Consider the following 27,897-nt stretch of genomic DNA (forward strand, 5'->3'; position numbering starts at 1 on the left):
TGAGCATCGGTTTTAAAAGTTGCGTAACCGGAAAAATGCAGTTTTAAAGACTTTTTTGGGTTAGCTACGCAAGATCAATTTACGAAGTTTGGTAACCGAAGATTTGCTTATGGAAACGCGAAAGGCCAAAAGTTCCAGACTTCGTTTACCGGAAAAAACATATTTAATGCAGTGATTGTAATCACAACAAAACAATCCATCTTGGACAGGCCCCGAAAACACGACTGACCCAGTTAAACAGGGCGGATAGTAGGCCAAAGCTTATTATGGCAGGCTTGTTGCAAATATAGCCTAATACGACATCATAGGATTTACCCAGCATTTTTAATGGGATAATAATTTTGTTGAAAACATATAAGTACTGAAGTTCAAGGAAGGGTAAATCTATATCGGCTGGGTAGTATTTTTTAATATCATTACATCATTTCTTGCAAAAGTATTTTCTGGTTATTGATTGAAGTTTATGAAAATTCTTTTTGATAAACACTCCAACTGTCGTTTGATATTTGGAAACCTGCTCTGAATAACTTCGTGTAAACACTCCTTTTAGTACGTTTGGAATACATTGTTTAAAGTGTACCATAAATATTTTATTATATCGCAATCTGACTCTTAAGAACTATAAGAAAGTTGCGAATCCTGTTTAGAGTTTTCCTAGACTTCAGTCGAATAGATAATACTGAGAATCTGATTAATTTCACTTTTAATGCTCTTCGTTATTACTTCAGACAAACACGAGAACATACAACAGTATTATTGTCCAAAGGAAAGGATTTATGGAGTCGTCAAACACTTAAAGCTAAGATCTCTATGATTTTGTTGGACGTCCTACGTAAATCTTTAAAAAACCTATTTAGACCAATCAGAAGGCAACATAGTTGATGTTGTTTTCAAGCCTGGGAATTACCCGGGCAGTTGCCGTGCTTCAATGTTGCAGGTAGCGTGAAAAATTTGGTTAAACGTTAGCATGAAAGTAGCTAAAATTGTTTTCTTAGACCAAAAATTTTAGTGTTTATTTTGCATCTCTGTTAAAAAAGTTTGAATTATAGTTTTTTGATGGCATTTTATGGAATGGTAGTCCAAAGCATACTAAATTGACAAGCAAAATTTCAGAGAGCCCCTTGCAGGATTTTTCGAGTAATCAGTCTTTTAGTAAATTCACTGTACAATAAAACAAACAAAGATTTTATGGGATTTATCGGTGTTTGACGCCACCGTAAGTAGGCTACCTGATTTTCAACGAGCGCATCTCCTTATACCAGTGGTGGGCAAACTTGTTCAATGAAAGAGTCACTTGCGGAAAACTATAAACACCAGCGAGCCGCAAAATCAGTAATGATTGTCAATTTGGTTATTATATTATTAGTAGTCATTTTGGGATATTACTTTTCAGCTAGAAGACCCATAAAAACATGTCGGCGAGGCGCACTTTGACCACCTTTGCCATAAAGTATAGAATCTATACCTGAAAACAATGTCGGATTCAATGTCTAGTGTTACGTCATCAACGAAATTCTGGCCTAAATAGAAAAAAATAGACAGAGACGTTCATAAACGGTACTCTTGGTAGCGTTTACAACTTTTTTTGGAATTTTACGATTCAACTAGAAGAGCCACAAAAAACATGCCGGCGAGCCGCAGTTTGCCCACCCCTGCCTTATACATTACGATTACACGAACAATTAAAGAGAACGACCTACTTCGTTCTCGATCATACATACCGTATTTTCTTGAATGGAAACCGCTGCTACTACTTTTTATTTTTGAACGTTTCATGAGGCTTCTATGCGAGGACGGCTTCTATTCGAGGGAGGCTTCTATTGTTTATTTTTAATCAAATCGTGCGGTTTCTATTAAAGAAAATACGGTACTCATTTCATTTCCAACTCTGATTGTCATTTTCCAACTTGTTGTGTGTCTCTAAAAACATATCATGCAACGGTACAGATATAAGCACAGTGAGTGAACTAAAGAAATATATATCCAAGTTGAGGCGCAATGCGCTTATCAAAACAGGAAAATGATTGGGAATTTTAGACTGGAAGATTTAGGCTATAGTTTAGGTGTCAATTCTGACGACAAATCATTGGTGAAAGGAAAAAATTCAGTCAACCCTGTCTGTTTTGGAATGACAGTGCGATTATTAATCGTGCATAAAACGTGCCTGACGAATAAGTTGTCAATTAAACAGGGGTTATTTCGATTTTGGCGAGCACGTAATGCAATGCAGATCACGTTTATGACAATTAATGAGGTTATCTTAGTACAATGAGTTCAAAGGTGTAAGATAGATAACACGTTTATGAAACAGATTGACAATCTACTCTTCGAATGATCATGTTGTGACGGCTACGTCACGAGTCATGAGTTGTTTTTCGAAATGCTTGAATATTATTTTGGGATCATGCAATTCAGTTGTTGACCAGACTTGAGTTTTCCTTAATGACGTCAGATAATTTCCTCCATTTCCTACAGCTTGTTCAACTGGTTTACACAATTGGCTACACAAACGAACGTCATCGATGGTTTTTGCTATTCCCATGATATGGCGAGAACCATACGACCACATTCAGGACTTCTTTTTTGCCTTGTCAATGTAAAAGAGTTTTCTTCAAAATATAAAACTAAAATTACATACCCGTACCTGCGGACCTGTACCACATGATGCTTCACTTCCTGTTCCGCTTCCTCTTCATGGAGGTCTTGAATATGTTCCTGATGAAATTGAAGATAGTGCTGCTGAATGGAGTTCCACAGATCCGAGTAATTCTGCTGAGTCCTGCATGATAGTGGCGTCACAACACAGCGTATTTTCGAGCTCACTATTGTGCAATCGAAAGCTTTAATAAAACTTAGTTAATTATCCATATGTTGATTTTATGTCATCCATATTTTATTGAATCTATAGCGTTCCTCTGAAGTGTACTGATTTATTTGGCGCTTATAGAACACACCGCATTTCACACGTTCATTCTGCAACACACCTAATTGTGTCCAGAATTAAGAACGTAGTGTGATGAACCTAATCACTAACAACTTCAACATAGGCTTTATTAAACTTATTATGCAAGTATCTATATAAATAAAGAATTTATAAATAATACTATAAAGCTAAATATAAATAATAATAATAAATAAATAATTGAAAGACTTTGTGATAATGAGCAAGGAAATTAACTGCAGTGAAAACTGAAGTGCTATACGTCCCAAAAGTACACAGAAACTTCAAATGCCTGTTTCGAACAAGAAGAAATTACTCTATAATTGGTCAAGGAAGACCACAAATTATCACACTCCTCCCTCTGATTACAAAATTCAGGGGAGGGAAGGGGATAACGTCACCAAAACAAACACATCGGATTGAAACATAACGTAACGATTTTATCCAAGATATAGATGTCGGTTGATTATAATAGATACCGTTTCATTCGAACCAGCAGCATTTTCATTATCTTCAACATCTCATTCATTACCACTGGTAACAACATCCACAATAGTATCGCGGTTAATAACATCACTGTTGTTAACACCATAACTAAGTACATCATAATTTTTTGGCTGCAGTAACGTATGATGTACAACGTTTTCGTTATCACCAACATAAGAAACCGTTTGCTTAGTCGGTGCAGGATCTCTTGAGGGGAAAAGTGGTTTCTCTACCCAAATTAGGAGTTGCGTGAACCAGGTGAACCTCTTCCTCCAAACAATCATGCTAACTAGATTAATTTTGACAACGAACATTAACTGGACCAGCGGAATTTAACTATGAAGGTACGGATACGCCAACAGTAGACCGCTTTTTATAATAATTAAACATACGTTCGTGAGGTATTTCATTGGTAGCAGTGCAGAGGAAAGAGCGAATGGAATGCAGTGCGTCAGATAAAACACTTTCCCATTCATAAATTTTCAGGTTTCGAGACGTTACCTAAAAGCTTGACTGCTGACCAAATCACATTACTGCAACACTCACACTGCGCATTTACTCAGGGGTTGTAAACAGAAGTTTTGTTGCATGCAGAACCACCTTTAAATAAATAATTCGTTAGCTCTTGAGTCACGAAAGCAGAAAATCTATTGAAATGAATAAAAGCTGGCATACCAAATAGGTACGGCAAAAACCGATTCAGATAATTAATTACATTTTTAGCATCAGTCATTGCATAGGGAAATGCGAACGGAAAGCGAGAAAATTCATCAACAACATTTAACATATAACAATGTTTAGTTGAAGAGGTCCTTTAAAATATTTACTTAAATGTTCGAAAGGTTAAGTAGCTTTAAAAACATGTGTAACTCGGGGTTTGTGGAAATGTGGTTTCAATTCAGCACAAATATTACACTGTTGAACTATTTTTGAACATAATCTAAGGAATAAGGCAAATTCTTGCTACGTACAAAATGATATAATCTTCTTACTCCAGGATGACAAAAGAAAGCATGGATGTGATAAAGAGTAATCTCATGAATACTTGCACAGAAAGCTCTAGAAGTCTAGATAATGCGTCCGGTGCAGAGTTTTGCTGGACCGGGACGATATACGATATCAAAATCATATTCAGTTTAGCTCCATTTGCCAACGCATAATTTTTTCGTTGTTGGTATTTGGGAGATTTTTTCAGTTACAGTGTACGTAAACGAAACTGTCCTTTGGTCCGTTATAATCGTGAAATCTCTTCCGCTGAATAACTGTCTATTTTCTAATGACGTCCACCATGGCTGTTGCTTTCTTTTCTACGCTAGAGTTTTAAAGTTTGTTCCGATTTGGCGTTCTTGAAAAAACTGTGGCAGGACGATTTCGCTGATTTACTGAGCAGATATGGCATTTTCAGATGCATCAATTTCTACGATGAATGACAACTCTTTGTCAATCACTCTTAATGAGGCACAAGACAAGTCGTTTGTAAGAGTGGTTAAGGATTTTCACTAATTAAAAACTTGACCGTTTTGATGATTTGCTTGATTTTCTCTTAATAAGAGGATATTCATTGCGCATAGTAAACCAACATGTCCAGTATTCGATGAAGTTTCTTCGAGTTGCTGGGAATTGGAAAATCTTTTAAAGGTTTCACTCGATCTGGCTTTAAAACTCTTTTCGATTTTTCATAGTCAAGCATTAGCATATGAAATGAGGGTACCATGATAGTCTAGTCACGTGACTTAAAAGGTCAAACGAGTCCATTAGATCTGCGGTTCTTACACAAACAGAATCGCATGACTTAAGCGTTTCAGGAGGTGTCAAACACCTAAAACTAAAATATTTTTGAATTTGTTGTACACCTACGTAGGGCTTTAAAAAACCTGTTTAGACCAATCAGAATGCAACATGATTGGAGTGGTTTTTGAGCCTGGGAATTTCCCTAGCGGTTGGCGTGCTTCAATGTCCCACATCACGTGCAGAGTTAGGCTAAAAAGTAGCATGAAAGTAGCAAAAATTAGGTTTTTAGACCAAAAATTCTGGTGTTTATTTTGGGTCTCTGTAAAAATAAGTTTGAATTATAGTTTTTTGATGGAATTTTATGGAATGGTAGTTCAAAGCATACTAAATTCACATGCAAAATTTCAGAAAGCCCCATAATAGATTTTTCGAGTAATCAGTTTAGTAAATTTTCTGTATAATAAAACAAAGATTTTATGGCACTTTTTGGTGTTTGACGCCTCCTTGAGTTCAAATTAGGGCATGTGACTTTATTATAAAAATTGTAAAGTAATTTTTAAACTTTAACAACTAAAATAATTTAGAATTTTGAGGTCAATAAATTTCTAACAGTTAATCAAAAAATAATGGTTCGTCTTCTAAAAATTCATAACCAGAATCAACATCACTATTAAAATCAAATTCTTCATCATAATCTTCTTGAAATGGGATATCAATATATCAATTTTCAACCGCATGGTCAATAATATCATTATAATTTTCTAAAAAGTTTTCCAAAATGTCTAATTTATATCTAGGTTAATCTGGTTCAAAATGTACTATTGTTTCACAATCGTCATCTTTTCCATATAATTTACAAGTAACTGGAAAAAATATTTTAAATTGAAGAAAAGTTATCCTTTTTTCTCCCTGTTTTGTATGATTATATTGTATAGTAACATCAAAATTTTTAATTAATCAATCACCTTAATGATTACCTGGATATATTGGATTTAACTCTGTTCTTCCATATAAAGTATATTTTTCAAAAGCATTATTATCAAATAATCCAAATCAATCATTCATATATGTATAAAAATCAAAATTATTTTAGTATATGAATGAAAATATAGATAATAATATAACAAAATGTCGTAGATGCAAAAATCCAGATGATTGTTTTATTTATGATAATGCAAAACTTATATTTCTTATAAAAAAAAATTTGAACAATCACATGATTCAGTTTGTGAAAGAAATACAAACGTCTGATTTAAAAATTTTGCAACATAGTAGAACATTTTCGAAATATAAAATTATATATATCTGTTGTTTATCAGAATGTTTTAAATATAATTGTTAAGCGGAAATTGAAAATTCAAAAATAAAAAAAGTTCCAGTATTTTCAGGAAATAATATAAGATATAAAGATGATATTACCAATTATATTAGTGTTGATGAATTATAATTTTTTAAATCTAAAAATAACTTTAAAAAAATATCTTATAACATAAAAAGAATCAGCAAAGCTTCCAAAAGAATGGATCAATCAAATATATTAAATAAACCTGTTCTAGATATCAAAGCTCATGTATTAAAACAAGTGACTTTACTTACTAACGCTGAGATTAGCATCATTACTAAAGAGTATCCATTAAAACCGATAAAATTTACCAGGAATGCTGTAGGAAATGAATTGTGTTTAAACCTAAGAAGAATGGAAACGGTGAAGCCATTATTCTTTCTCAAAATCAATTTTAAAAAGCCAAAACCACAAGAAGAATAAAAAAATACTAAAAGAACTGTTGATGTCAATATTAAAATAAGTGCAAAAGTTTCTCCAATTTTTCTCAATGCTCTGCAGCTGACCTTCCAGTCACAATCAAGTCATCAAGATCACAATCAAGTCATACTCTAGTCAGTCCTGTGGTCACATTATTCATGCAGCGTTGAAACTGTTCTGGACTGGATGCTAGGCCAAAAAACATGCCGTTATAATGGTAAAGACCAAAAGGTGTGTTAATTACGCATAACATTTTTGCGTCGTCCTCGAGTGCCAACTGCGGATATGCGTCGGTTAAATACGTCCTTAGAGGTTAGAAATGACCATTTAGAAATGAAAAAATTCCATTATTTTTTGGGGCTACACCTGAGACATATAAGTCACGCAACTTTTAAGAAGATAGTATTTCTACCTTGGAAACGTCACAAAAAGTTCTTTAAGTAATTTAAGAAATCAAACATAACTTACACATGCATTTTCAGACTTTTTTATGGTAATTTGATTCTATTTGTAAATTTTCGAATCTATTATCTAACACTGCTTTATCACATTTAGTTTTCCCTTTCTTATTAATATTTTCATGGTCACGATAACAAATATCATGTTTCAAAGCAATTACAACAACCTGATTATAAGTTTCTCGTCCCGGAAGAGGATAATCATTCGCATCAAGTTGTTTATAAAAGGGATAATAAGGTTCAGCAGATATATGAGGTGGTAGAGCAAATCCACCTTTTGCTCTAGGTAATTTTCCAATTAAATTATGAATATTCAGTAATCCAACTTGTTTCTCATTACTGATAAAACTATATTTTAATATCCGTCTATTCCCTTTTATTTTGTAAACTACTTTAGTTCCAGGAACATATTTAGTTTTTGTTCTCTCTTTTACGCAATACATTTTCATCTTTATTGTAGTGTATATAGTCTGTACCAGAATGGCGGATTTTGTCAGTAAAAATTCTCGTAAACATTTCATTACAGATTGTAGGTTCTTTGTGAAAATCTGATAAAGCTCCATCTGGTTTTCTTCCTTTATTTCTTTCAAAAATATAAGAAATACAATAATATCCACAAAGAATTGGATTCATATTTTGAATTTGTGAAAAATTATAAATAATACTTTTATGTGTAGTTGTCATATATTTTATAATTTCATTTGGAAGAATAAGTCCAAAAGTATCGAAATATTCAATATTATAAAAACAAACCCAATGAATTCCATTTCCTTTAAAATAATCCTGTAAATTGATTCATTTTTTAGGTAACATGTCTTTAAGTTCATCGGTACTGCAAATCTTTTTCCGTAATTTTATCATTATTAATATTTGATAGAGTTTTCATTTATTATTATGTTTAACAAACATAATTATAATTTTATTCGCGTATAGCTTTATTAACTTTCCCCTGAATAGCATCAGAAGCTGCTGCAAACTCGAGAGTTAATATGACTTTTTTATCTAGAAACGATAAAAATTTTTTCCCTGGATTAAGTAAAGCACTTGAGGCTTCAAACACCAAAAAATGCCATAAAATCTTTGTTTGTTTTATTATACAGTAAATATACTAAAAGGAATGTTTAAAATCCATATGGCTCTCAACACAAACTATGTTGCCTTCTGATTGGTGTAAATAGTTTTTTTAAAGCTCTACGTAGGACGTCCAACAAAATCATAGAGATCTTAGTTATAAGTAGGGCGATTATTTTTTGACTTGTCAAAAATTGGTCAAATTTATAGCGTTAGGTCAAAAATTGTTTACAAAGTCAAAATTGTTTACAAACTGCATTGTTGTGTTGTCGTAGAACTTGCACTGTCAGTGAAGTTGTCATTTTACACCTTGTAGCCTACTTTATACTGTTGTAAATGACCCTTGTCTACTTACTGTGAATCATTAATCATTATGTGAAATAATTGGGTTGATATGGTGTGATGCTTAACACACCTCAAAACGTGTAAAATTTTTGGTAGGTCCTAAGTCATTTTGCGGCAGCTGTAGGTTAGGTGCAGCTCTTACTTCGGTTTTGCTTTAGATACTTCATGTATCTTTAGTTTAGACAAATGTATTGAACAGTTTTGTTGTGTCTTAGTTGCAGTTTTTCGGCAGTGATTTGTAATTAGCTCATTTCCCTTTTCAGAATATGCGAGGTCTGTGTTCAGATTTTTGCCCTTCTTTACTACAATAAATTTTAAATTTTTGTACAATAATGCGTAATTTAACTACTTAAATTCTGCATACGTCAAAAAAAAGTTTTTTAATGTCAAAATTGGTCAAAAGTTTCAATTTTTAGCTCAAAAATTTTCGCTTTTTAGGTCAAAAAATAATCGCCCTAGTTTTAAGGGTTTGACGGCTCCGCACGTAAGAAGCCTCTAATTAAAAATTAAAAAATTCGATTAAAAAAGATCAACAGTTGCTAAAATTAGTAATAAGGATTAATTAACATGTATTTTTGAAAACTTACTTGCTAAAATTTTGAAATTATTGTGACGGTTACGTCACGAGTTGTTACTTTTCTCACTCACTTGTTAAGACTGCGCAATGACGTCAGATCAATTACCTCGCTTGAGCTCTTGTGTCCTAAGTTATATATACTCTTGTGTTGTTTGCGATCAGCCCCTCTTTTACGTGATCGATTTCACTGGTTACTACTGGGCAATGTAACATTCAGTAAGCTTTGCCCGAAGGTGAAAGCCTTTGTGTCTGATAATTATAATAAATAAAAATGGGAACTTTATAATTTAGTAACTTGTATAGACAGAATTAAGCAACTAACAGCAGTCACGCCGTTTGAGGAATGAGAACTCATATCATCGAGTCAGAAGCAAAACAAGTTATCATATTCAATCGTCCTCGCTCATATAGTAACAATAGCCGCCAGTGTACGCGGTCATTATGACAGATTATGATTGTTGTGTAATACTTCACACAAGTAATACAGCAACGAAAATTAATTTGTCATATTATCACGTGAAAAGTACCGAGTACCGGGACTGACTGAAATTTCTTGAAAGAAGTAATTCGGTACAGAGATTCGATACTTTATACCTTTTTCAAAAATACCGACGGTACCGGTATCGGTACTGCCCACCTATGCTTATAGGCCTAAAATGTTAGAAGAACCTGACATTTTTGCCCATCAGCTTTCAGCAAATTTAACTTATACCTAGGCTATGCAATTCATAATGCTAAATCAAAGAACTTTCTCATTAATATTAACAATAACGTTTGACTGCTGACATCGAAGTACCGTAACCAAAAATACTTACAGGCGATGTTAAAAAACAGACATGCCACGACTAGTTGAGTTCTATTAAAACAGGGGTCGGCAACCTTTTGCTAGTCACGGGCCAAATGTCGAGTGTACAACTCTTTGGCGGGCCGGAATTTTCATTAATACTATAATTCACACTCACTTGAGTATATTACATTACATTGCTGCAATCTCAATCATGCCAATCACAAAAAGAACAAAATTTATGTATTCACACTTCAACAACACAGCATTAATGTGACACTTGATGCTGCTTGCTTTGTGAAAGTGTTTCAACATCTGGTGACAAGTCAGATGAAGCAAGAACCAGAACATTTTCTAAATGGGCGTCGGAAATTCGGGATCTTAGCTTGCTCTTCGTGAATTTCATTGTTGAAAACATTTGTTCACATGTGTACGTGCTACCAAACATCGATGCCATTTCTTTTGCATTGTTGGTCAAGCTGGGATAAAGACCACTTTCAAGAAGGTACTTTTTGTAAAAGTCAAGCAGCGATATGCCCTTTGTATGAAATTTTGCCTTAAATTCGTCACTGCATTGCATTTCAATAAGGTCCATTTGAAATTTTTCGGGAATGGTATTGGCGTCCACATCAAACGGAGTACTGAATAGCCCGAATTTATTTTGTAGAGAACGAATGTCGGCAAAGCGTGAGGAAAATTCAGTAATTAAATTTCGTATCACAGTGACAAATGTAGTGTTGCTACTAGGTTTGCTTTCCTCCAGTATAGGAAAGTGAATATAATTTTCTTTGTCCAGTTGACATTCCCAGAGTCGCAGTTTTGTTTCAAATGCGAGAATGTGCCTCCACATCTCATGTATCAGTTGTTTTTTTCCCCTGAAGTTGCAAATTCAATTTGTTCAGATGTGACGTTAAATCTACTAAGAAAGCAAGATTAGATACCCATTCTGGATTACGAAATTCTGTGGCGTTAATGCTTTTATTTTCAAGGAACGTTGCTATTTCATTTCTCAGCTCATACACTCGTGCAAGCATAGCTCCTCGACTTAGCCAGCGAACTTCGCAGAAATACAGGGCATCACCATATTGATTCTCTGCTTCTGGTAACATCTGGCGAAACTGTCGGTGATTCCGTTTGTGAGACAAAATCATATTCACAGCTTTCACCACTGTGTCCATAACACTCTTTAAGTTTGTTGTCTTGGCGCACAACGCCTCCTGGTGAATTAAACAATGTACCTTTGAGATTTTGTCATTGCGTCCGAGATCTTCCAAGTGTTTTTGAAGCAGAGCAACGGCACCTTTATTTTTACCGATCATTGCAGGAGCTCCGTCGGTTGTTACCGACACCAATTTTGACAGATCGAGGTTCAAACTGTTAGTGCACTGCAACAGTGCCTTCAGAATATCTGCTCCTGTTGTAGTGCCCTTCATAGGAACTAACTCAACGAAATCTTCAAAAATATCAAAATTTGAGCTGACTCCACGAACGAATACCGCAAGCTGAGCTGTGTCCGTTGTATCAGTGCTCTCGTCAATAGCAATTGAAAAGTATTGCAAATTTTTTAGACAATCTTGTTGGCGAGTTTTTACATCCTGTGACATTTCTTCGATTCGTCGGGTGACAGTTCTTGCAGAAAGGCTAACATCGGAGAATAATTTTTTTTTCTCCGGGCATATGACTTTGACAACGGCCATCAAACAGTCTTTCACGTAATCACCATCAGTGAAAGGTTTCATGTTTTTTGCAATTACTTTGGCGACCTCATAGCTTGCCTGAGTGTTTTTTTCTGATTCAGTGTTTTGCTTTTGAAATATACTTTACTGATTTTCTAAGCAGAGTTTAAGACGATTAATTTTGTCTTTTCTCGTTTGGCCTCTGTACTCCGAAAACTTCGAATGCTTTGTGTCATAATGACGCTTAATATTAAATTCCTTGTTTACAGAAACAGACTGATTGCAAATTAAGCACGTGGGTTTACCAAAGTGTAGTATGGAAAAGTACTTTTCCGTCCATTCTTCATTAAAACCTCGGCACTCAACATCAACCTTTCCACGTTTCGCTAACATCCTAAATTCCTAAATTATAACAAATTTTAGGTTAAAGCTCGTGTGCGTCTCTCTTTGTATCTATAACGACTAGTCTAGTCTACTCTACAGACAATCTCGTACTTATTACGAGATACTAGTCTACCGCCTTCTCACCAGATTTATGGCGTAACAATAGACTAGTACGACGTACTTATGGCGTAACAATACCACAATTTTTTCAAACACTGCTAACACTGCAGTTTGAAACTCAATAAGACACGGCGGACCGTATTTTTGTGATAACTAATTAATATGTCTCGGGCCGGACGATTTCGCATGGCGGGCCGTAGGTTGCCGACCCCTGTATTAAAAGAACACTTACTAATAACAGTAAACTTATTGAGCACTTGATAACAATTAATTAATTAGTCTCATGTACATAGTTTATAAAAAAGACGGAAACTCTGCTAACATTTCGGAGACAATGATTCTGCAAAAATTCTGCCAGAATGATAGTGGTCTGTAGCCTGGTTAGGTTCAAAGTTGGAGATTAGTATGACTGCGAAATCCAGTTCTACTGTTGCACCCGCATTTTAGCCCTAGTTCAGACAACTATTGCATTAAATGTCGTGTTTCAAATGCTATAAACTTTTTTTTGAAAAAGTTTAATGAAGACTTGTCGTAAAAAAAGTGTTCTAGGTATAGATGTGAACAGCCGGGAAATCAGACAATGTCGAAATATAGCCTACATTACGGAAATTCTAGGTTTACTTTTTTCCCCGGAGGTCTAGTGATAAACCCTTTAGATAAATTTACATTTTGCAGGGTGTTGAAAAGTGAATTTAAAATGGCATGTTCAGCAAGATTAGCTAGAAAATCATTTCAATCGTGTGCTTTGTGGCCTGTAGCCTATACGAAAATATGCTGGGTTATACGAAAAACCTACCTGCAACAATTTTTCCTTCACCATAAGAGGATAGCGAACCTAGATCTGCTGGCATGTGAAATTATATTCGATTAGCTAACGATCAATCGAATCTTGATTGTTTTTCTCAAGTTGAGATGAATTCTGACTTGATAGACGTAGGCTAACACAAAATTTGTTACAACAAACATCAAACCCTGCTTTTACCTGTGCGCTTACTAATATAATCTGTTTTTGCCACCGTCTAAAGATGTCTTTTCACAAAATGCTGGACCCTCCTTTACTGTTTCATATCATTTGATTCCCTTTTCTGCTATTGTAGACATGACCGAGCTTTGAATCGTTTTGGAGTTAAACAAGCCACACTCCTCAGGCTCTGGTGACCCTCTACTGTATCATTCAAAGAAAAGTCAACAACAACAGTGGAATACTTTACTAATCTGCTATCTTCAAATTAAATTCTTTTAATCAGTAATGAAATTAATGCTTCAGTCTATAACGAAAGTTGTATTTTCGAAGAATCGTCTACGAATTTAGAGTCATATTCACCTAGCTTTCAGGCTAAAAATCAGGCTTTCTGCAAGTTATTGCATTCCTTTCTTGAAATGCTGACCTTGCAGCTTTGTTGCATTTTGATGAAAACACCCACAGTGCCGACATACTTTTTACAGTTATTTCTGCCACGTCCACAACCTTGTCATCATTTCCATACTGTTGGGCATTGAAACAGTTTCACCAATAACTACGGTTTTAAGAAATCTCTCACCAACAAAATCGAGAAAAATTTTTGTTTTGAAAGCATTGGAGGCAGTTTTTACCCAAACAGGAGAGACTTCTTTTTTGAAAAAGTTTGAGAAAATGAAGTAAACAATGACAAGTTTATTCAGGCATGGCTATGTTTAAAAAAAGACCAGAAAAGCAGAAAAGACGCTATAAATAATTACTATTTAAGACAAAAGTTGTGAAAATTTGCTAGATGAGAGCTATTAAGAATTCCCACTAATGGCAAACAAAACAAAAGTTCAGTCAGAAAAAATTCTCTTAAATCTTTCTTACGACGAGGCCTTCACTTTAAAGTTTAATGAAAAGGAAAGAAAATTAAGAAGAATTAAGACACTAGAAAAAAGATCAGAGAACAGTTACTACTGTAGTCAAATTCAAAAAGAGCCAAAAGAAACAGAAAAAACACAAGAACACACGCCAAAGGTGCTTTAAAAAATGTAAAAAGGGAAAAATCAAGCCTAGCTGGATGCAGTGTGGCCTCTGTTATCACTCAAATTGTGCTAAACAGACAGTATACATTTTTGAAATTGAAAGCCAACTATGGCAGTGGTGTGCAACCTGCTACCCGCAAATAGAAATTTTGGGTGACGTAGAGAAATGTCGATTTTGCATAGTGTGCAACCTACAGAACAAGTTTAAAGTAGTGAACAGTTTGAACAATTTTACCATTATGAGATAAAGAAGCTATTATCACGATATCGCCTTTTTTTGCAAAATCGCTTGTGTTTAAATTCTTTTATGTGGCATTGGTAATTTCCCAACTATCAATTGTTTCTCATCATTTGATTTGATTGCTAAAGATAGTTTATGTTAGAACTTACGAGTAAAGTGTCGTTTTTTTTTCTAGTAATGTTATAACTATTTTTGATCGTTGTGATGTAATCTCTATTGGACAGATGAGCACCTGGAAAATAGACTATGGATATCTGGCACTTCAATTAAAACAAATTTGGAAAAAGCAATTGAGAAAAGAAGTCAGCTGCAAATCTCCCACTGAATTTGTTTAATATCTATGTCACAATAAATATAAATAGCAGTTCTCTTTGGAAATTTGTAATCTTCAGAAATTTATGCATCTTAATTTATTATTTCTGTAAGGAGATAACTCCTGATTATGCCATAAAAACAAAATCAAAATTACTTTTACACCAGCTACTAGTGAAAAGTCTATGTTAAACAAAGTTGCAGTGGTTTTACTCGATCATTTTCATCTGGCCCTCCTGTTATAATGTTTGCACACCCCTGAACTTTGCAATTGAAAAGGGTGCCAATAATAATGAATGCTTTGGAAACATTTTTGTCATATTGTATTTATGTCGGTACATTATTTTTATTTCTTTGCCTATTTACAACAAAAAGAAGCTAGCCAAGATCTAGCCAGAAGTTAACTGTTAGTTTGAATTTATTAGCGAATATAAGTATTTGCTTCGAGCAAGCATGATGTCTACTCTAGTGTTTGATTTTTACTTTGTCATTGGTTTTGTTTTTGCCCATAAACGTTTATGGACTCGATTATGGAATAAAACGTTCTTAGAATTGAACTAAACCTAGGTTCATTTATTTACTGATTTTCCGTAAACAAAAAGTGATTAATACTATGCTTTCAATTTTTAGCCGAAAAAACTTAGGTTAAACTTAAGTCTAGATGCATTTATAATGTAAAGCGTCAAAACACAAAAAAATATAAAGAATCGAAACGTTTAAGTACAACTCCAATGAAAAGTCATCAGTAAAATAAATTCAAAATAGTCTAAATATTTCCATCACTAAGAGGATAAGTAACAAGTAGCATTTCAAAAATCAATTTTGTTCAGTTGTTTATTGCATTGATGATTTTTTATCGACATAATTAATGATTTTTCGTATTAATTTTTACTTTTCAAGAGGTTATGCATGTTACGCCAAACGAAGAAAACATTTCTGCAAACTGCCAAAAATGTTGGCTGCATTTGAGGTTTGACCAGCCTGCAAACAAGCCGAACGACCACAAACGGCTGAAATAGTTGCTTGCATAAAAAAGCAATTAGCTAAAAAATTAAAAAGGAATTTGCATTATAAAGAATAAATTTGCATGAAACCAGTGAAAATTTTTTTTCTTTTTGACCCAACCAAACGGTTTTTATTTTGGTTTGAAAACAAAGGTGTTCAAAATGACTGCAAACCGGCCAACTAATCCTAGTCAGTGTTACAAAAAACATTTGTAGAAAACAAAAAAGAATTTTAACGATTGCCTAGAAATTATACAATGTTCATACATAAGTAAACTAGCTCATCAGTGCTGACACAGTAGCTTGATGTTCTGTTCGTAATAGACCCTTTCTTAGTTATGCCCGCCATTTTTTTTGGTTGAAATTTTTTTTGATCATCTATAGCAGGGGTGTCAAACTCAATTGCACCAGGGGCCAAAACTGACAACTTATTTAACGCCGCGGGCCGTAACGATAAAACTTGATTGAACGTTTCGTGACACTAGTAGCCTACATGAATTAGAACAGGTAGCGAAACAACACCAAATTTTTGATGTTTTTGATGATTTTTTACTGGGCTATTTTTGATTGTTCTTCTCTTACATCATTATGTTTCATTCATCTCCTTGCAAAAGCATTAAAGAATTAACAAACAATAAGGAAAAAAGCAGCCCATATTACAAGCGTTAGAATAAATCGGTTTAGGCTATTCTATCGTATCGGCAACTGCTGTGCTGCTGTATTGTGCGATTTGTTATAATCTTGTTTCTTGCTTGAAAAAAGTAAGTTATACTGTACAATGATCTCGTGGGCCGGAAATAGTTCAATGTATAAAATAGCATTGCGGGCCAAGTTTTATTGTAAAGCGGGCCGGATGTGGCCCGCGGGCCGGGAGTTTGACACGTATGATCTATAGGTATACTTACCAATGGAAATTGTGATTGATTTTTGATTTTTTTAAAATGATAAACGATTTGGGCTTCGGATTTTAAAGTTTTCGCTCAGGTGAGCAGCATATGAATTCCTTTACAAGTTTACACGATAAAAAATATTGAATATATTTTGCCTAGTTTTTATTTTACAGTGGTTTGAATCCTATGCACTGGACTAGTTCGATATGAAGTCATGTTAAAGTAATCAACTGAAAGTAAACTGAATTATTACGTTGAAACGTGCCGCCGTTGCCATGCAAACTTTTATGCATTTAATGTTGCAATGCTACGCTGACCACGTAACGTGGCGTCGTAGCAAACACGTTCAGTGCATAGGATTTAAACTACTGTAAAATAAGAACTAGGCAACATAGTTTCCATTTTTTCTTTATAATATCAAGGAATTCATATGCAACACACGTGATTGAAATCTTTACTTGTAATTCACTTCCCAGAACAATTGTAATTTAAAAAAGAATCAAAGTGGCGTGCCAGTTTCCGTTGTTAAGTATACCTATAGGGAATCCCGGATTTTTACAGACCTAAGACAGCTAAATTAACTTATAAATGGTAATTGAGATATGATTTTCCTACTCAATAAAGTGTGAGACAGTTTCTTATTTCTAGATGTCAATGTCTTGCCTAAATTGAGATAACGTCTTCAGTAATCATCCGCAATGTCATGGAAAAAGCTAGGTATAAATACAGTTAAAGATAAGCAGTGCATTGAAATTAAAAGTGACATGATAATAGAAGGTATTTCCTGAAGAGGGAACATAAAACAAACACTCCAGCCTACATTAAGAGCTGCCAAGAGAAAAGTGCAAGATAATATACAGATAAAAATTTACAAAAGGGAAACTATGTCACGAAATAGTAAGGAGTTTACTGCTTAGAGAGTAGAGAGCACAACATGGGAAGATAAAAGGTACCTGGTATTGCGAAAGGTGTTAAACGAGATAATATGTGTTAAAGAGACCAGGTAAACGAGCAAAACTCTTGCAAAGCCTTTTGCATTGCGTTAAGTTTGACGTTATAATACATTTTTTAAGTTTTATGTGGTTATCTGTTTTACCAGTTACCTTTGTGATAATAAAGAAATATTATAATATACAAATTGAATAGAATATAGAATTCTTATTTTCAGGCGTCTGCTTTACAAAACATGATGTCAATGATGAATAACACTGCGTACCGATAACGTCCTGTTTTTTGTTTTAAGTCGTGACATAAATATCGCACCTGCCTATCTTGCGTGAGTTATGCACAGCTGTTCATTGCATTCATTTTACTAAGATCAACCCTATAACATGGACGTCTTTATGCTGTTGCTATGCTGTTGCTATGCTGATGTTTTGTCTAAATGTAATTGTTCAAAGAAACTTCGATATAATCAGTATATACAGTTGTCATTCCTATGCAACCATTGTTGAATTCAAACAATTTTATTGTCATCTTCACAAGGTAACAAGGACTTTGGCCCTATAATATAACAGTAGAAAACAAGTCATTATAACATTGATCACTGCTAATTGAACCTAGTCATCAGACAATAAGCCATCAAGGTGAACAATTAAATCTGTGGGTGAGAAAAGCAGACAACGACCTCATGAGATTCATATATCATCACCCGCAATAAACATTTCAACAAGTATTATACTTATTGTAGTGAAGTGGGTCAACCTCTCAAGTTCAGGTGCCATATACCCATTTTCCATTACACCTTCATTTAACTGCAAAATTCTTAAAGAATGGAATCAAAAACCGGTTGCAACCAACTTCGAACCATGTAAATATACTTCAAAATGTTCAGCCAAGCCAGTTTGTAATGTGTGAGTGCGCACTAATCATTCAATTCTTTCACCATTTAACAACCAAAGTGTCACAAAAACGAGTGGCTTTAGAAAAACATTCTAAAATAAGTTTTGGTGATCTTTGAAAAATTGTTAACCGATTTTAAAAAACATAAACAGAAAAAACCTTTGAAAGTACTTACTTTGCTAAGGAAAGATCAACCTACCCATGCTGTTGTTCTTAGATCTGTTCCCGCTAATCCTTTTTGATAGAGCCTTTCATGATGAGCGTTTACTTTATCGGTTGTTGCTTCGTTATCAGCATTGTAGTTAGCAGCATGCTCTTCCTGTTTACGTTAATGTGTGTTTATTCAACTGCAGCTTTTGGCTGTATTTTTTCACTCTTCAATTAAGCAAAGACCTGATAATCGAGATAATAGGTTATATAAATAGAAAATGAAATAAATATGTCTTCCTCGTAAACTTTTTAAACATTCGATTATCTCTTTTTTGCCTGGGTAAATGCAGCTCACCTTGACCGATTCAGGCTTCACACAAAGCACTTGGTTGTCCAAGATTTTAGCCGTGATATTTTGTTGCATTGCTGATTGTCTTATGGTGCATCAAGGTAAACTGAAAATATAATATCTGAAAGTTCCGACTCCACATGACTCCTAAATAAGGCCAACTGTTCTTCCCATGACGCACTTGACAACGTCCATAAAAGTTTTATTTTCAACATTTGGTTTCGGTTAAACGAAACAAAAATATATTGAGGACAGAATGTTCTTACTTTAGCAAGTGCAAATCAAAGTGAGCCAAACAATGTGGCAAGGATAAACGTAAAGTACATTAATAATAATAATTACAAAAATAGTACAATACAATAGTACAAAAATAATTAAATTATTTATCTGAAATTTGGGATTCTTTTTTTGGCCTTGACTGCTGCAGTGTCACCATAACCATACACCAGAATATCATCAGCAATTACCCCCAGGTTCATTTATGTCTTGCAGTACTTCATGCTATCTATGCTGATACTCCTCATGGGTGCAAGAGATGCCAAAGGGTATACAAACCCAACGGAAAGGCCCAAATGGGGTCCAAAACGTTGTCAAAAAGCTGCTTTCATCATCCAATATCACCTGCAAAACCCATATTTCGCATCCAAGATGAAAAACACTTCTGCTTTGGTTAGGAATGGCAAAACATCGTCAATAGTGGGCATGAGATAATGCCATCGCTAAATCGCTTTATTTGAATCCGAAAGACTTAAACAAATTCTACATTTTCCTGGGCGTTTTACTACTACCATACTACTTACCCTGTCAGTCAGAGTTATTGCTGGCGTCAGCACTTTCTTTTTAACCAACCCAGGGATATGTTGCCTTAGCTTTTTCTTAAATGCCACTAGAATTGTGCGTGGATAATGCGGTGTTTGACTCACAGATTCATTGATCTGGATGTGATATTTTCCTGGCAGGTTTCCGAAACCTTCAAAAATATCTGCAAATTCATCAATTATACCATCAACTTGGCAGGTTTCAGCTGATAACAAGGGTATACAAGGATAACACTGTTTACCATCTGAAAAGTAATCATGTAAAATTTTTCTTTAAAATTACCACACAAGAATACATCGTCCTCTTGGCGATGTAAGATTTCCATCATACTAAACTATTGAGTTTACTTTTACTCCTGCAAACATTGCCTCTTTGTGAGAATCGAGAAAAATCTGCAAAGCTTATCGTGTTGTATGTCAATTATGTATTTAGTGTATATCTGATGTACCTTAGACGTTGGGGATTTATTTCCGTACCTTAATTGTAATGAAACAAACCACTGCTTCCCGTTGAACTGAAGATTTCAAAAAAATTCCGTTCAAAGAACGGAGTCATTTAAAGAGTCATTCAGTGTCAATGTTTGCGGATGTTCTGTGGCAGCTTTAACTGTTAGATGCAATGAAAATGTTTGCAAAATGGTTGCTTTTATTGCACAAAACATGTGTTGCCCAACGCTGGGCAATTGTTGCGACCGTAAACGTGGCGGGGGCCGCAAAACCTACAAGGCGGTTTTTGTCTTTTAGAAGCATGTCTTGTTTTTTGTTGTATTTCAATGCAATTTAATTTGCAACGGAATCTTTACAGTTTTGAATACGTTGTAGTTGATTATGCATTTGTTTGTTACTGTGACACATATCAGATACTTTGCATAGTGTTAAATTTAATTATTGAAGCAACCTTGCCCGAAGAGTATTATCAGTTGTTTCCAACACGAGGTCTCTGATTAGATCATCTCGCAAATCTTCAAATTCTCAGGATGCACTTAAATGGCACAGTTTGGTTAGATATTGGCCGATTGTTTCATTAGCTCCTTGATCGGTGGTTTTAAAAACAAAAACGCATGTATGTGAGATTTGTTTGCACCGTAAAATGTGCTTCAAGGTTGTTGAAAATTCTCTCAATATCTTATCTATCCTCGTTGCCCAAAGGAAGGTATTGATAGAACTGCAAGCACTCTGCCAAATACATCCAGCAATGTAGCGATTCTTACCTTGGCTGCTTTTTTGCTTTGCCAGATGCGATTTCGTAATTGTTTCAATGTTCTCTAAAAATTTTCCAATTTTTTGGTACATTGCATTGAAATTTGACAAGGAACCGGCATTGAATCCTGCACTGCCACCATGTTTCTCTGGTATTTTATTAAGAATGCTGTGCATGATGGCACAACTAATAGCGAATGGGGCGAAAACATACTGAGCAAAACACAGAGACCTCAATCTTAATCAAATATTGCACACACATAAAACGCTGGATTTAAAGATAGCCAGATGGCGTGTTGTTTCTGCAAAACTACATTATAAATTGCCCTTTGAAGCATTTCCTCACTAAAACTTTCATATTTTCTTGAACAATTTTTAGGCCTGTAGCTGCAGACCATTGTATTCGTGCACTGTCGGATGAAACAGGAAAGAAAGTAAATTTATAAGTTTGCTTATATTAATCCACATTGATGACAATAAAATGTAATTGAACAATACGACCATGAGTTATCGACTTGGTATTTTGGTAAGGATATAGGCCTATTTTTTGCAATGAATAAACTCCTTTAGAATAAAAAATAATATATATACTGTGTAGTTTCCTCACGCTTTGTTGCCGATGTGGACAACTTTGTCAGAGTTGTAAGAAATACTGACAAGAAAAAAAATTCGGAACTTTGGCCTAATTGGAACATGAAACACGGAGGCATAGAAATGTGTTTGTAGGTACTGACACTTTGAAATTTATCCCATTTTACGATACGTTCTCCTTCCTGTAGGCTGTTTTGAAGTTTTGCACTAGGAAGCGCTTGTCTAGTCAAAAGAGAAACATACAAATCACGATCAATTATCATGGTTTTAATTTTATTGCAACCAACTAGTATCCAACATCTATCGAGAAAAAGTTCCAGCTGATCAAACTATTTGTCATTCACCAAGGCCTTTCCTGAACAATGATAAGGTGGATGTCAATGAAAGTAAGACGGGAATAGGAAACAGTGAATAGTAATTCAAAGAACAAATATATACGTCAATCAAAGATTTTCAACAAAAACGAGAAAACGTTATCATAAATTTGTTTATTTAGGCTGTTTTTTTTTGCGTATGAGTAAAGCTTCATGAATTGGGTATTCTTAGTAATTACAGTATTTTTTCAGGATCTTGAAATTGTTTGTTAATTTTTTTAGGTTTGCACTGATCGCATTGAGTAATTGTAAAGGTGGTCTTTTATGGCAGATTTTACGTAAATTTTGTTACTCATGTATTCCTTTACCCTCGTAATAAATGGAGGTTGGTTTTACTGCTTCCTTTACTGGTTGTTTTACTGTGGGTTGAAAATTTTATGCCTTGATTGTATAACTTTCACCTAGCTTGGCTAAAATGCTTGTTTCCTTAATTCCTTTAGGTCATCGAGTTGCGACCTAATCTTTTAAGCTCTTTACCATCGCTATCATAGTTGATTTTTCCAAGATTTACAGTACTCCAAATATACTGACACTACAAGGCAGGAAAAGTAGTGGTTATACAGTAACGGTTACCGCATCAAAACGAAAAACAGTTGATCTTTTTAAAGTTGGCTTCCCAGCTTGAAGAACAGTGTTTTTTTGTAACCTTTTGAAAATAACTGAACAACACTACTGTACTACTGAGAATAATACTTTTTATAGAGAATTTCAATTCAATTTCACTTGAGTGCTATGATCTTTCTAAAGATTTTACTTAGTTTTAATGACTGCATCTAGGATTTAGTCAAATACTATTAGCTGTACGATTTGAATTGCTGTAATGTCATCAAGAAACACTCGCCAGTTGCTTAAGCTGCCTCAAGTGGTTCCAGAAGAAGACTTAGTATGTTTCTTAGTTTGTCAAATCTAAACTGACTGTATAAACAGACATCAGAACTTACTGGACTATGAATCTTGATTACAATATTATTTTTAATTTCTATTTGGGATTATAGTTGTACCGGATTGCATTATTAGTATAAAATTGTATATATGTCTTTCTGATTTTTTATGCATAGTCATGCATTTTTGATAATGATCGAATGCGTGTACCTACGGGCTACCGCTACAGGCCTTAGAAATGGTTATTTTTCCAGATTAGGTGCTTAGGATGAGGTTTCTTTCATTGCTAGGGCTTACTACATTTTATGTGAAAAAAGTTGTTTGTTTTCTGTTTTGCAGTATTATGCAAAAGTAAAATTATCTGCATATTTTAATTGTCGTTTAAATTTTAATCGCATTCACTGAAAACTTGGGTTTTTGTAGTTGAATTGGAATTGATTTCAGGTTAATCTCCAGCTTCCTCATCCCAAATCTTCACACATGGTACCGCCTGATACCGGATTTGCCGTAATGCCCATTAATTAACCCCCGGGGACCGCATTAAAGGTGAAAAAATTGCCCCAGCTATGCTTCAGCTTCTTTTGAGGGAAAAATGCAGCACAGGCACTAAAAGTTGCTTGAAATTTGTTTAACGTTTTATTAATAGTGAGCAATTGCTGGGTCAATTTACACAGATAAAACATTTCTAACACGAAAAGGCATTCCTCTTTTGAACTGCTTAATCTTGGCATCAAAATTGCATGTCTAATTTCGTATTCACAGCGTTACTACTGCAGAAAACTTAACTGTGAAACCTTGTGTCATTACCAAGAGTGGTTCTAGAAATTTTTTAAGTAGGTTTTCAATGTTTAGTTTGTTTTGAAGTTTTAAAAATGGGGATTTCTTCAAAGCGGGAGTTCTGCCAATTTATGCCGTTGTATATTGGCTTGCTTTCATATCGAAATCACAAATGTATTGATTAATGAGTTAAAATATTTGCCCATTTGTTTAATACTAAATGATTTATTGCCGAGTTTACTCCACTGCTAGTTTTCCTTGTTAAAGTATAAGCCTACTGTACATGCAAATTTATAAGGGTTGTTGGTTACCAGGATTAGGGTTTTGTCGAGTAGAGTGCTTGTTGGCAGTTGATAGAAGAAATGAAATGCGTTCCTTGACAATGTTTGGACACTTTATTCGAAAAGCTCACTATTAATAACCTATGAGCTATTAATGGGAATATGACAGCAAATAAACCCACAGTAAAACAAGCCTGGCATAATTCTCGTTTTTTGGGAATTTGCAGAACACCCCTCTTAAAAATTTTCTAGATCCGCTCCTGCATTTCTGGTATCTTTTGAAGATACGTGGATGAAATTTACGTTTGGGGAAATATTTGCGCAGCTTTAAACCAACTATGATGTTATGTTTTGAAATATCTTCTCTCTACAAAAAAAATTTTACAAGTATATCTTTCGTTCTAAGGATTTTCCCACTCCCACTCTCATTTAAGTCGGCCAAAGCAAACTATCTTTAAGGGTTGTAATATATGTATTACGTCAGCTGTATATACATGTATTACGTTCAATCAAAATATGTAATAAAAGACAATCAATAATGACAAGGACTGGTCTCTGCTTACCTGATGAGTAAACTTTACTAACCAATGCTAAAATATTTCTGTAGTGATCCAATTGTTTTCATGGATACTACGAATTGTGTAAGGAAAACACGCCAGCTACGCTCTGTGTTCTGCAGATTCTTTCTGGCAATATCACTTCGGGTCCAAAACGTTAAATGCTAAATTGCAAACTGCCAGCTTGTTTGTATTTTCATGGCCTGCCCCACTCGTCACTATGTAATTTGTTTGACCACAAATGCTCACTACTAGGGATGGCGAAAGTAGAATCCTAATGGTCTCTAATATGGAGATAGCAAATCTAGAATTCAGAATCTTAAGCGTTTCACATCTAGTGAGTTGCAAAAATTAACAAAACGCAATTTAATAATTAATTTATCGATGCTTTCTTCAATGAAGATCCAATCTCTTCTGGCTAAACTGGTCAGACTTTGCCAGACAAGGGCTTCAGCTCTGGGGAAAGAGTTGAGAAAAATGATGCTCCCTGTGTATTGGCTGCTGTTAGTGCACTGTGTCATTGATTAGACTGTACAAAGTCTGAAAACTCCCCATCCAACTTAAATATCAAACATCTGTGTTGACTGCGAAAGTCCAAGCCCAGTAAAATGTTGCAACATAGCTTCACAAAAACGTTCCATTTTACAGATGGCTAAGTGTGCTTTTCTTTACAAATATTTGCCAAACAAAATCTAAAAGACTTGCCTTTCAGCACAAATGGTATTGATTGAACTTGATGACTAGAAGAATAAGTTTTCAACTTGATCCCTTTGCAAACAGAAGGATTGATGTAACTCTCTGTACGTCCAGAATCGATTATAAATGATAGCTGTCAGCATAGGCGCCGAAGTTTACAAATGTAGGGCGGAAAAGTTAATGGGTTCATATGTTTGGGAATTCCCCGTGTCAAGGATTGTTGTAAAAACAAAAAACAACATAAAATATACTTCTAATCAACGTTATTTGCGACAACAGCCATGCTACAAGTTTTTGCTTTTTATAAAAATTCTAGACTTGTTGGTTATGCTAACCTAACACTTATAGCTCAATTGTATTTATCGTCCGTGATTTTCTGCACCTCTTCTTGTTTTGCTCTCCCTATTCTCTTTAAACTCTTCGCATGCGTCGTCCCAAGGTTATTTTTGGTCATTATGTTTGTCTGTACAGACGTAACACCAGAAATGGGAAAACACTTCCAACAAAAGCATATCAGTCGAATCCGGTTAATTGCATAGTCAATTTGCCAAGCCTTTTTATGCGATTAAATGAATTATGCATTTATGCGAAAGTGCAAATTCCACTTATTTTCTTACTTGACGTGCGACGCTGGTCACGTGTAAAGACGTCAACACGCAAAACACTAACGTTTATTGTGTATAGCGATCATTCATTCATTCAAGCACGCAAAAGATGAAAACATGCTTTCTTGCATTTGTGTTTTTAAGCGAACAAATGTGGCCATGTCCGCCCCTTCAAACTGTAGTCGTTGGCGAATTGTATGAAGTACATCGTACATGCAGAACTTCTTTATTTTTTGGTGTTGTCACAACGATTGCGTCAGCAGAGCTTTCTTTATGGTTGTCGTTTTTTTCAACTTGTTTGTTTCGTAAAACTTCTCCACATATTACGGCATCATCTTAACGCAACGCTTAAATGAAACTAAAACAGTGCGAATGTTAATGTGAGCGTATTGACAGCCACGTGTTAATGCTTAAATTGAGCATTGTTGGTTTCATTGTTTCGTAACAAAGCGCATTACAAGTCACAAAGTTTATGCATTGCGTGTGCGCTCCCAGTGCGCGTTGTTTTCAATTTTATCTTTTAAAAACTTTTGAATAATCGAATAAATTATCTTCTTTTTATTCAATTAAGCGGATTATGCAATAAACCGTTATGCGATAAACCGAAGTATTGTCTTTACAAATGATAGACTACGCCTACGGTTTGGGACTTGCGCCCTTTATGCGATATAACAAATTATGTGATTATCCAGAATGCAATTAACCGGATTTGACTGTATAACCTTTTGAACATAAAATCGCTATTATTTGTTAGAAAAATCCAGGGCGGAAAAATCCACCCTGTCCACCCAAGTTCGGCGCCCGTGGCTGTCAGGTTTTGACCCTTTACTTTAATGGTAATAGTTGATTATATTAAGCCCACAGGGTATGCGACACAGATTGTGCATAACAAAGGCGAGAATGCAACCAAATGTGATATAGTAGAAGATTTCTTAAGAGCGACTTACGCTTGAAAAGTATTTATTTTTGTTTTATGAATAAAAGACTGCCTCCGGAGCAGTACAGTGTCCTGTTGTGTTGTGATTGATAACGATTATGTTGTAGGACGGTTTTTGTTCAGAAGCACAATACATTGTTATGAAGCTGTCGTGATGAGAAGACAAAGACGTTATGTTATGAAGTGCAAGTATTCTATTAAAGTCAAAAGCCAAAAACTGGCATGGGCTTATACGTTGATTATATGCTAAAAGCGATATTTTGGTTCCAAAAGCTGGTAGTGCCTATACAGTAATGAAATGGCTGTTTCAACCTTGCAGTTTTTCAAAAACTATCCTCCTGAGAATGACTTGCTAGCTTTCGCTACTTTGAACACTATCATAAAACTTGCTTTCGTATTGGAATCTTGAATTGCAGTTTGACTGAAAAACGAGTTTTGCTGCTTTTGAAAATTTGCTGCTACTCTTTTAGCTGTAGTGTCCCTTTTTCCATTGATTGGTTGCTAACATAGTTAAGATGCTTGCTGTTGAAATAACACCTAACTTTTTCTTAAGAATGCAACGTTTTGTTGGCATATAAGGCATACAGCTTTGGATCGAAGCTCAGTGAAAAATTATTTAGCGGCCCGCTCTTTCTGAAACACTCGACATTTACTGTCAACTTTTGACTTTTTACTATCAAAAGTGCTGAAGCAATTCATTTAACTTCAGCAAGAGACAGTTCAACGTATCAACTACTGCGCATGGATGGATGCACTCAGCAGAAGGATCTGAATAAAAAAACAACTCAATGCTTTACAGGTTTGGCAGAAAAGCAGAATGGTTGGGTGGGCTAGATTTAATGGGTAAAACGAGCTGGATCTGGCCCGCGGGCATTAGCTTGCCCAAGCCTGCTCTATGGTGTTACAATGGTTTCTATGTTCCATTACCACGTTCCACCACTGAGCTGATCTTGACCAGGCGTACAGTAGTTAGCAAGCATTGTATAGTAGTGTTGGTATTCAAATGCAGCAAGGCGACTGTGTCAACATAAGTTCACGTTGAGCCCTTGCCTTCAGTTTGATGAGAA

At 34.9% G+C, this 27,897-nt stretch overlaps 1 protein-coding gene and 1 pseudogene across 5 annotated transcripts in view; one reads left to right on the forward strand and one right to left on the reverse strand.

The window, feature by feature from the left end:
• Positions 1-11,006: 11,006 nt before the first annotated feature.
• On the reverse strand, positions 11,007-11,894 carry LOC143471364 (general transcription factor II-I repeat domain-containing protein 2A pseudogene; annotated as a pseudogene).
• Positions 11,895-20,905: 9,011 nt separating this feature from the next.
• The window catches only part of LOC143470195 (DNA (cytosine-5)-methyltransferase 3A-like), a 70,792-nt gene continuing 63,800 nt past the window's right edge, over positions 20,906-27,897 (forward strand). For 2 of the 5 annotated variants that reach the window (XM_076968155.1, XM_076968156.1), the window contains exon 1: positions 20,906-21,856. The gene's annotated coding sequence lies outside the window, so the exon portion shown is untranslated. The remainder of the gene's footprint in view (positions 21,857-27,897) is intronic. The other 3 variants (XM_076968159.1, XM_076968157.1, XM_076968153.1) reach the window with 3 other exon arrangements.

This window comes from Clavelina lepadiformis, chromosome 9 (assembly GCF_947623445.1).
Source record: "Clavelina lepadiformis chromosome 9, kaClaLepa1.1, whole genome shotgun sequence".
Lineage (NCBI taxonomy): Eukaryota > Metazoa > Chordata > Ascidiacea > Aplousobranchia > Clavelinidae > Clavelina > Clavelina lepadiformis.